An 11,384-nucleotide genomic window follows, 5' to 3' on the forward strand; every position below is an offset into this window, starting at 1 on the left:
TAAGACTTTGTTCAGATCATCTGTCCAAATGAATGGTGTTGATCGTTTCAAAAGAGAAAGGCTTCATTTGTCGTGTCATGGCAAATGCATATGCACCCTGGTTTATAAACCCAAACAAGGCTCTCGAATTGGTGATGTCAGTGGGAGTGGAAGTTTCTGATGGCATCAAGGTACTTGGCGCTGGGTAGTATTTTTGTTGAAGTGACAGTGATTCTTGCTAAGTCAAGAACATCCTGGGCAAATTTAAACCTCCTCGGATTCAGTGTAATGCTATTGCATACACAAAGATTGAATCATTGACAGGCCTGAAAAATGCAGCTTCAAAGGAATTTGCCCACATACATATGTCGTCTACACATTTGAACTTGTTTCGGAAGCTAGCAATGATGGCATCAAAGCATCATCCATGTGGAGCCTCGTTGTACCTATGGCACCCCCGCGGAGTAATAAACTTGACATTTCGATTTTCTTCACTTATCGGCATGGAGGTGTCTATTCCATGCATCTGTCACTGGTTTTTTTTGCACCATGAGGAATAAGGTCTGCGAGGTAAAAAGGACTTGGAACAAGGTAAGTTTGACAAACAGAACATTGATTTTATGGTTGCAAGTCTACTGTCCTTTTGAGGGTACCATCAGCCTTGCCAGTGACAACCATCCTTGACCACCATGTGGGTGTATTGGAACCATATCGCTCGAGAATGCCAATGTAAATATCTCTCTCCAGATCAGCATAAACGTTTTTCTGCCAGAAAACTGGAACTAGTGCTGGCTTGTGGACCGCCACAGGTATGGCATTTGGATCTACATGAAGTTAGGGAGGCTCGCACTCCACAAGTGAAAGTGGTTGATGTTCACGCACATTGAACACTGTGGCACCGTTATAGTCAAGAAGGCTCTCCTTCATCTCTATATGCTCCTTAGTAACCTGCAACCCGGGGGTAACCTGTTTGGCGGTGGAGATGATTTCCGTTGACGTCTGGGCAACTGCAGAATGCTTAAACAGAGTCGTCTATAGATGTGTTAATATCATGGGGTGTCAGGGCAGTAACTGGAAATCACGTGTGGATGATTCTGAGAGAAACGAGAGCTTCCCTGCAAAGGATTGATTACTTGATTGAATATTGTTTAACGAACCTCTCGAGAATATTTCCTTCGTATGAAGACGTCACCACTGCCGGTGAGGGGCTGTAAAATTTAGGCCTATGCTCGGAGCTTATGACCTTTGAGCAGGCAGGGATCTTTATCGTGCCACACCTGCTGTGACACGGGACCTCGGTTTTTGTGGTCTCATCCGAAGGACCGCCCCATTTAGTCGCCTCTTACGACAAGCAAGGGGTACTGAGGACCTATTCTAACCCAAATCCCCGCGGGTTTCTCTGCAAAGGAAAGATTTCTCCATAAGATCAGAGACATACCAAAATATACGTGTCCATTTGGTAGAACCAGCGATGTCTTTGACAGCAACAGTGATGATGATTGCTTCCATAACGCCAAGGTCTTCTTTTATAGCGCCGCATATCACAAGCTTGACTGAGAGAAGGTCACGTTGCTTTTTTCCTAGTATAAAAGCAGATTCTAGGAAAATTATTGAACTTTTGCTACCATAGACAAATAGATAGGTTTAATTCTGTATGTATCCTCAATGGGTGTCCAAATGATGTATGATCCTGAGGTAGCAGTTTCACATGCATAAACAGCATAGGTTGGGGTCTGGAGGGACAAACAACTTATTTTTCCTCACGCACATGATTGTCTAGGCACCCCACAGAAATTTCAAGTGCAGACTTATTTGGGGAAGTATCCATGGGATGAGAACTGCTCTGCTCAAATGTGGTGCACATCTGGTCGTAGACATAACCGGAATTATCGCATGTCCTTCAAGGTACTGCATGGGGTGTGATCTTTAGGCAGGTTCTTTCAGTCTGTTCCCAGTGAGCAGGCTTTAGTCCATATAACCTATCATTGGGTTATATGCAGTCTGACATATTTTATACCGATTGTTAGACCTTGGGGATCCGGGTTAGAATAGGTCTTCAGTACCCCTTGCTTGTCGTAAGAGGCGACTAAATGGGGTGTCCTTCGGATGAGACCGCAAAAACAGAGGTCCCATGTCACAGCAGGTGTGACACGATAAAGATCCCTCCCTGCTTAATGGGCATAAGCTCCGAGCATAGGCCTAAATTTTGCAGACCTTCACCGGCAGTGGTGACGTCTCCATATGAGTGAAATATTCTCGAGAGGGACGTAAAGCAATATTTAATCAATCAATAGACCATTCTTGGCACACTGATTTTGAATACGGATTACTTCGTTTATATGATAAAGGCATGGGGTTCACGGCGGGTGTGACCGGTCGATAGGGGATGCTTACTCCTCCTAGGCACCTGATCCCACTTCTAGTATATCCAGGGTTCCGTGTTTGCTCAACTCTTTATTTTTGTATTCCTTGTGGGAGTTATGATATTGATCACTGTTCGTTATTTTTCGACTTTCATGAAGCACCGCGGTGGCCACAAGCACCACAGGCACTACACCTGCTGCATGAAGTAGTATAGTGTCTAGGCATCGCAGTTTTTGGGTATGGCTTTGCGGTCAATTGTATTCCCATGCGACGGACCTCCACATGGCCAGCATTTATTTCTAGGAGTTATGAGTGGTTTTATAGTAGTGCGAGCAGCACCTATAGCACATGAAAAGTCTCCATAACATTTTTAGTTTCCTTACCCTGCTCCATCTGGACAATGAACAACTTAGTTTTTTCCAATGTTCTATCCGTTTTAGAGTCACCAAGCAAGTCAGACATTATTTCGGGGTCAGCAATACCCCTGATAAGATTATTCTTGATTATTTCGTCGCTGTAATCAAACAAACGAGTGCATAGTGGTTCCTTACATGTGGCCCAATACTGGTAGAGTGCAACTTGACCTCGAAGACTAGCTAAAACGCCTTGATGCCTGTTCAAGGGGATTGGATCATCCTGTTCAGTTTCATGCGACGAACTAGTGTGCTCTCGTCTTTGACAACAAGTCTCTTGATTGCACCCATAAGATATGCCTCTTCCATGGTAACGGCATTACAACGAAGATTGCGCATACTATCTGTACGTAAATCAGTCACAGCAGTAAAAAAGGGTAATGGGAAGGACGTGGTTGGCAATAGCCATTCCGAACTTGTACATGTCCCACTGCCCGGTGAAAGCTGACCATTGATTTGAATCGTATCCGGGTGCTGGAGGAGTGTATACAGGATGTGTTGTTCTGGCATGAATCTGGAGAGCGGTGGTCAGGACAGCCGCGGATTTTGCGTCCATATCCTGAGATGTCCATTCGCATAATTACACCGGGAACTACAAAATTGGTATGTCGAATGTTGTCATATGTCCAGTGTGAAAATGGCCAATGTTGAGGGAGGTGAAGAATTTGTCACAGAAAATGTTCAGTTAGTAGCAGCCATAAACATCTATATTCCCCTTTGTTATTTGTTCTTTATTAATCTAAAGGTTGGCAGATACCTGAAATATATAGGTATGATAAAGTGATTAGTTAGAGATCATTTAACTCACTAAACTGACCGTTTATGATATGAAACACACCATGTATTATATACTTTTCACCCTATAACAAGGAGTGGTGATCATTTCATGTATTGAATCGACCTTTTATTTCATGGAACATACCAGGTGTTATGATGCACCACACCTTTAATAAGACAGCTACGACGTTCTGCGTGTTGATCCTTTTTAGCCATTCCGTAACGTGAACCTACAATCCTATTGTTCCTGGTATCTCTATTTATCACGTACTGTATACTAAGTATCTACATCTTTGTTACTTTCGATGGATAGTACCTTTTCGGCTAAGTTAGCTTTGAGCCTTTCTGTGTCTTTATCATGGATGCGGATATTGTTGGCTTTTAAAAGTTGTTACAATCTGACGGAACTAGACATGCGTACTTGTGACGTACAAATCATCTATAAAATTTCTCTTACTGAGTTGTTCCTTCTGTTGCCGACAACAGGTTATAAGAAATGATATGTTAACGATGCTACCGTTGCCAAGGGGGCTGTCCCTCTTCAACTAAGTCCAGTCTTTTGTTGCAGTCAGACTAGGTCTGCAAACGTCTCACCATGAATTGACAATGAGCTTCGCTAATTCTGACGGTCACCTTGGTTACATTCGGATCTTGATTGTGATGAAATGGAGGCTTCTTTGTGTGTTTTTATACGTCACACTCGTGTAGAGACGTCGACAGCCGACTAGGCGAAGTGCCATATATTTTGACCTATGGAGCTTACTGTTGTAGGTGTGAGGGTCCTTTATCGTGCCAACGCTAGCTGCAGAACTTTGGCTCTGTGTTGAATTAAAAGCCTTATCCAGGTTTATAACTTTTACTTGATGTATTGTCGTTTTATTTCCCTGAACCTCAACAGGAGGCAAGCTGTTATCTCCCAGCTTTCTGAAATCAAAGGGGGACATTTTGGGGACTGGTTTGGGTCTCAGGGGTTTAGGCTTAGATCCTGTCAAAGCCCTCAGTTCAGTCTCCAGCACTTTGATTTTACCTCTGCAGATTCCACTGATCAACCACATCTGATGAAGCAGGATTTCCTGTTGAACTGTGTGTACAGGTACACCACACCCAACAGTTTTCTTTTCGACACACCCAACAGTTTTCTTTTCGAGGAATTAAGTTTCTGTGCTTGGGCCACCTTCCTAGAAATCAGCTCCTTGTGGTATTTCTTTGCTTCTTCCAACTCCTCTTGTTAAATTGCTCTTCCACCTTTAGCTGTCATTTCCTCTTGCTGTCCTTGATGTTATGTAACAGCTTGTTGCACTCCCGGTCTTCCAACATCAGCTTTTTCAGATCAACATCATGATTCTTTGTATTGGATCTGTCCAAAAATATATGATTCTGTGTGTATTACATTACATGGAAGTAATTTTCTGCCAATTTGGTATAAAATATTATTGAATTTGTACAGACCTGAGATTCTAAAAGTACAGCAATTCCCTAACTATTATCAGAAATTAAATTGGTAGCTGTTAACCACAAAGTAATACATGTTTACTTACTAATCTCTCTGAATTGAGACAACCTTCTTAGCACTAGTGGACTTATTTGTGACATCTAGTTGTAGCAATATTACTGTTAACTGAAGGGGGGAAAAGAAATAAAATTTGTTTATTTTTACAAGATTTTAAAATACAATGTACAAAAAAAAATAAAAATAAATAGAGAATGAAAACCCTGCAAGATTTCAGTAATATTAGTATGCACCTATAGCAACTGCCTGGTTTGTTGTTTTTTACTTTTGTCTCGAAAACACCACCCCCGTATCCACCTCCCCCTTCTAAAAAAAAAATCTAAATTCGCATATTATTAAAGTTCAACCTACACAGATGTAGTATCTCTGAAGAGTTGGATTGTGTCAGATGTCACTGATATGATTGCTAAAGTAAAATTTCATCTTACATGTGTTTGTCTGTTTTAAGGAACTGACCTTCGGGTGACCCGGAGGAGATCTCACTTAGAGAAACTGAGCTGGAATAAGTGGTGGTCAAAGCTGACTGCACATTCCCTGAACCTGAAATAACACCTCTGTATATTATGAATTACTATTACTAGAAACAATGGATGTTGTAAGTTTGAATGGTGTATCATTATTTGTTTACCTGTCTGTGTTGTGATCGTATGTCAATACGATAATTAATATCATGTAATTTACAAGTTGTCAATGTGGTAATGTGGTAATCAAATACTGGAAGTAAATAGTATAAATATTACAGTCTACCTGTTGTCTCAGTCTGGTAACAAGGAGTCCTGCTATTCTGCTCCATCATCCTGTGGGAAATTGAGGAGAGATGTCATCATCTATTTTTATTGTCATAATGTTGGATTTCAGATTCAAACCACAGGGTTTTGACACTATGAGCAAACTGGTATATATAGTAAATAGTGAAGAGGGGACTAACATTCTCGGTTGCTCGCTTCAAACTCTCAAAACTTCGATATCAATCGTGATAATGCATAAAAAGTTTCCCCAGTTGAAAGCCAGTTTGCTCAGATTGTGTCAAAACCCTGTAATTCCAACTAGGCCTATTTTAAAATATAACATACATTGTTTATCTATAAAATTTTGAAAATGCAAATCTCAGATTCTTTTTGACAAAAATAAATATTAAGATGCTGTTCACTGAGAGATTTATGATTCCTTTTTGAAATAATGTCACTCATTCGCCTCCCCCCCACCCCCACCCCCATTACACACCCCATTGTAATTCAATATATTCGTCTAGAGTCTAATCTGATGAATTACTAGAATAGGTATATATTAAGTAATTTAGACATTAGAAAGTATGGTCATTGCTCAGCAAGCCAATGTAATTTCGGGTATAATTTTCCAAAATGATGTATAACTTCAAAGACAATGTGCATTTACATGTATGTGCAGGATAAAATATGAAAATATGTCACTGTACATCCTCACAAGTTAAGGTCTTGTGATTACGTACCCTCCACACAACCCTGGACGGTACGTAATCACAAAACCTTGACTTGTGAGGATGGGCACTGTAGAGAAATAAAAAATTAATAAGTCCAGTTATTCACTATGGTGTTAAAATTGTATCACTGCAAAAATGACTGAACACTTTCAAAACAACTTAATTGAAGTGAGTATTTGAAGAAAAGCGCCAACAATTACTTCTTGGTTACGTAGCCCTTTACACCAGACGAGTATCTGGCCATCATGTAACGTGATCACAATCAGCAGACGGACTAACATCAGACGTCATCACAACGCACTACATGGACATATACTAAAATCATTGGAAAGTGCAAAGTACTCAGACTGCCTTATAAACATCTCACTTGAAGTGGAGCGACCATATTATAAATACAATCAAGCTATTTCATAAACAACCAATAGTGTTTAAGTTTAAAGTTTATTTTGGTCACTTGAAAACCCCTAAATATACAAAACTGCATACATTGCACATTAATACCTCTTGTATAAAATACCAACACATTATAATATACTAGTGGAAAAAAGAAACTCTGCATTATAAAATTTAGTAAAAAAAAATTCTATATTCATTGTTTATATTTATAAAATCTAAACAATCGATAAAGGTGATGTTTTTTTTAACAATATCGGATAGTTCCCGACTCGGATGCACGGACTTTTTTTTATGGTTAGTGAACACATGTTGTTTATTGAAGTGTTCGTACGCACGGGTTTTACTAGCCAATACTGTTTGGAGTAAGAAGTGTAAAAGGGTTTGTTTGGACACTATCCGTTAAGGAAAGCACTTTAGTTTTGACAAAATTTACCCTTCTGTCATGCCACGACTCAGCGAAAACCAACGTAATCGTGCTGTTGGGATGCTTCAAGCTGGAATGGCACAAAATATCGTAGCAAGACATTTTGGAGTTCATCGGAACACCATCCAGTCATTTTGGAGACGTTTCCAACAATCTGGTAACACTTGGAATCGACCACGTTCTGGGCGTCCTCGTGTGACGTCGCGTCGACAGGACAACCATATTAGACTTGTGACCTGAGAAATCGTTTCCAGACAGCAAGTTTGACTGCTCGTAGCATTCCTGGACTCCGACCAATCAGTCCAAGAACTGTGCGTAATCGTCTGACCAAGACGTCAAACGGTGCGCCCAATACTGCTTCAGCGTCATCGTATCGCTGGACTAGCGTGGTGCAGACGACATCTGCGATTCAGAATACAGGACTGGGCCAATAATCTGTTCACTGATGAATCCAGATTTCATTTGGAAAGCAGTGACGGCCGTTGTAGAGTGTATCGTCGCGTTGGGGAGCGGTACTAGGACGCTTATGTTGTGCAACGTCGACAATTCAGTAGAGGTAGCTTTATGGTGTGGGGTGGAATAACAGCACGTGGAAGGACCCCTCTACAAATTGTCAATGGAAATCTCACCGGCGTACGCTATCGAGACGAAATTATTCAACGCCATGTGATACCCTTCATACAGAGACAGCAAAATCACATCACTCTGCAGCAAGACTAACGCAAGGCCACATGTCGCACGTGTAGTCAGGGACTTTTTTGTTCAACAGAATATCGATGTCTTGCCTTGGCCAGCTGTTTCCCCCGATTTATTACCGATCGAGCACGTCTGGGATGAAATGGAACGACGTCTACGCCGTTTACCAAATCAGCCACTGACATTGGCTGATTTAGGCCAGGCTTTAACCAACATCTGGAACAACATCCCTCAAGCATTTCTGAACACTTTAGTGGCATCAATGAGGCGCCGTTGTCAAGCATGTGTGGATGCAAATGGTGGTCACACGCGTTATCAACTTTGTTAATTCAAGTTCGAATACCAGTGTCTTTCGAGTGTGCTGAAATTGACCTTATTCGACGTTAACATTAATGGATTATGAAATGTTGTAACGAATACATTTGTTAACAGTGTTACAAAAAATAAAATTTGTTCATTGTTGTTTTTTATTATTTTTTCATATATTAAATAATGCACAGTTTTTTTTTCCCCGCTAGTATACATAAATTGAAGTTTGGTATTCTTTGGGCTATTCACTACTATCCTAACCAACAACTATCAAATATGACCTAATTAGAAAACTATGTCATAAAGCTAATTACAAAGTTGTGCCCGGGGCCGATCCCAGCGGGCCTTAACGCAACTAAGCCCGGGGCCGATCCCAGCGGGCATCAAAGATAAAGTGCAGTGTATATCATACCTAAACTACCACTAATATTATATAGGTTAAGTAATACCATTATATACAAGACATTTTCATTAACACACGCATACCAAAGTAATATTTAATCAAGAAAGAACCTATCATAGACTTGGAGGTAGAATTCCCAAGGAATGAACGAAGTAATGAGTGTAATTAAACCTTAGCCTTCCTACGTCGAAACCTCAATATTAGTTCAACATCTGTCAAGGAGAAAGCTTACAAATCATTAGTAAGACCCTTGGTTGAATACGCTTCATCAGTTTGGGATCCATATCATCAAAAGGACATATACAGAGCAGCCCGCCGTGTCAGTAACAAATACGGGAACAGATCTGGTGTGGATAGTATGATAGAACATCTCGACTGGACACCACTAGAACATCGTCGTAGACACGCCAGACTCACCACACTATACACAAATGTAAACAATGAAATTACCATTGACAAGAGGAAAGACTTGTACCATCTTTAAGCAAGACCAGACATTCTCACCATCTTGCCTTCCGACTTCCATCAAGCAATACTTCCTATCGCACATTCTCATTCTTCCTACGTACCATCAGGGAATGGAACGCATTACCACCAGGAATTGTGAAACTCAAAACACAGGAGCAGGTGTCCAAAGGAAAATTTTGAAACCTACAGATTTTAAGGGTATTTTTTATTTTTAAATGTTTATATGCGCTCTCTCAATGGCAGGATAATCAACTAGATGATTGTAGCCAGTCTGGTCTACATTTCTTACAATAAACAAAACATATCTTATTTTGCCGACAGCCTGCCGTAGATATTAAATTCGTCGGGATTTATTAATTTACAAAAATTACATAAATCAATGTTTCAACAAATACTCATTTGTGACGATAATATACCAAATATAAATATAAAATGCATTACGTTAGAATCAGAACATGTTCTAAGAATGCTAAAAAAAATGCAAATGATGCGAAATTTTAACTATACATACACGTATATATATTGAAAATCGAGTACAATACAAACACTCCCCCTACGGCATGGGAGAAATAATACTTTCTCGAGCTTCCATAGCCGTTCACGGAAAAAAAACCCCATCAAACCGGGAAAAAACGTGCCCTCTAGACAAAGGCGACTCATTCTGCACTAGAATGTAAATAGAAATCAAATTGTCAAAACCAATAAACAAATTGAAAATTTGGAGAACTTGTGCAAAATGTTTCATACTAGATGCTAAGCAAGCTTAAATGAGAAAATATACAACGCTAGAGGCTGCGCTTTGTACTCGATAATACATATTCTATTTTCTCAAAATTCAGATACATAATGAAAATCAATCAAAATTTATAAAAGAAAAACAAGTATGCAACATTTCCTTAAATGTTAAAAGAAAAATTTAAAAGCGCACTGCTCGGGTGCTAGGCTAGAAGTGACCACTCTATCAATTAGAAGCGCGAATAGCGCACGTGAAACACTGTTGCTGTATCATTCCGCCAAGACAAGTTTCTACTTTACTTCGAACCGTAGAAATTTTCTATTATCAGACAGAACCAAAACCTATAGTGGCGAGAAATATACAGTAGTTATCTCCTATTATCATTAGATTAGCTTAATTAATCAGGTTATCAATATTACTGCCATACTGGGTACTAGTAAATGTCTTGTTGTAAATTTTGTATTTACTACCACCAAATAAATCGAATATTAAGTTCATAACTGTGTCAGTAGAATGCTTGCTTCGAGTGCAGTGCTTAATGATAGACCCCAGAGTCGATCCAAAGATAGCGAAAGACCAAGGGTTGAGGCATTTTAAAAGCGACTTCGGATCTAGTAGGCATTGACTAGATAAAGAGGCCTCACTGCTAAATGACTTTGAGCGCCAAGCATAGGTTAATTCATCTAAAGCTTGGTAAATTCAACATGGATACTATTACAGTTAATAGCTAGCATTCCAGGAGTTTTGGAAATATTTGTTTGTAGATTTCATTCATATAGAGGCGTCGCCTTAGAAATGTTTTGCATAGGCTATATGTGTGTGTGCGTGTGCGTGCGTGTGTGTGTTTATGACCTAATGTTAATAAAGTTGACACTATGAATAATAACTTACATACTCATGAAAGGCGAAGGTAACGAACAGTGATCAATCTCATAATTCCTATAAGCAATACAAAATAGATAGTCGGACAAACACGGATTCACATTGATTCCGACAATCAAAATAATATTTTTTTTAAAAACCAAAACACTAATGAAGGTTTGATTTTAATCATACTGACTAGTTTTTGGTTGTTTTTTGTTTTTGTTTTTTTTGTCATTAGTTTTATTTTCACTTTGTTCAACTTAGTTATTTTATAGGTTTTTTTAAACTCCGCCATTTGTTTTCATTTATTAACCTGAGATAGTAGAGTTCATGACCCAGCGCAATATCTCCATCCTGGGCATCACATACATCAGAAAGAAAGGAACAGGTACAAAGGAAATCGACTCCCAACTTTGTTCTCATTTGGAGCTGTGTAAGCAAGGAACAGAGACCAGCACATGGTGTGGGTTTCAACATACACCCTGACAAGGCATAGGAACTAGTGAGGATGGAGTTCATTTCAGAAAGACTCGTCAAAATTCGCATTAGAGAGGGCAAAAAGACCATCAACTATATTCAAGTTTAT

Source organism: Ostrea edulis, chromosome 2, assembly GCF_947568905.1.
Source record: "Ostrea edulis chromosome 2, xbOstEdul1.1, whole genome shotgun sequence".
NCBI lineage: Eukaryota > Metazoa > Mollusca > Bivalvia > Ostreida > Ostreidae > Ostrea > Ostrea edulis.